Below are 1,149 nucleotides of genomic sequence, written 5' to 3' on the forward strand. Positions count from 1 at the left end.
AAGTGATGTTTTGGACACCTGTGTCCTGTTCCTGATTTTAAATGAACAGCCCTCTGTCTTTAACCATTAGGTATGATTTACCTGTAGAGTTTTTGAAGATGCACTTTATCAGTTTGAGGAAGATTCCTACTATTTCTAATGTTCTTATAGTTTTTAGTAAGAATTAATATTAAATTTATTCAGGGTCTTTTTTTTCTTTTGCATCTATGTTGACAATAAAATATCATGCATGCCTAATTTAAGCCACTGAGATTTTGGAATTGTCAGTTATATCAGAATAACCTAGCCTGTGTTAATAATATACCAAGTGTTTTGCATATTTATTGTTTTCAAAATATTATTCAAAAATATTTTGCTATGGCAGTTCTAGTCTATACCCTCTTTCTTGCCCGATAGATTGAAATTCAATTAGTACTTGTCTGCGTATGCCATTAATTTAGAGTACTTTCTCTTTAACCAAATTCTTTTTACGAAGTATACTTCTTTTACTATCTATCGATTATACTTACACATGAAGCCATGCTGCAGCAAGCTATTTGTTCTTGATTTCCTTAAACTTGTAGCTTTTGGTTTTGAAAAGCTGAGGAAAATATCATAATAATAATAATCGTAGTAGTAATTATAATAATAGCAATTATAATTAACCTGAAATATACTAACTCAAAATGTATGGTCTGTCTACTTGGGCTACATCTTCTAGTAAATGTTTCTTATAGGTTATTCATAAACATATAGTTAAGTTTTTCTCTGCAAGCAAGAATTCATCATTAAGATACTATTCTATGGACTTTAAATAAAACTATAAATGTCTAATTTAAATGCACAAAAGTCACCAAATCTATTGATGATGTAAGGCAGTAAAAACGAATTGTATTGATCCTATCAGTTTTCAGGACTAGGATTACTCATCCTTAGAAAGGAAGAAACACTGACTTTTTAAAAGATACTTTGGATCCTATTAAAAACAGAAATGGCAGTGTTTTTGTGGTGCTGTTTTTGATGGTGGTTTATCATTCCCTAAGGCTCTTACTTTCCCAGAAAAAAAAAAATTATATGAAAAGATTTTTAGTTTCAAGCCCTGTGGAAATCACAGATAAGAGTTAGAGAGTTCATTGTACTGTAAAATCATATCCATCTCATATATGTACA

Source organism: Pteropus vampyrus, unplaced genomic scaffold, assembly GCF_000151845.1.
Source record: "Pteropus vampyrus isolate Shadow unplaced genomic scaffold, Pvam_2.0 Scaffold132, whole genome shotgun sequence".
Lineage (NCBI taxonomy): Eukaryota > Metazoa > Chordata > Mammalia > Chiroptera > Pteropodidae > Pteropus > Pteropus vampyrus.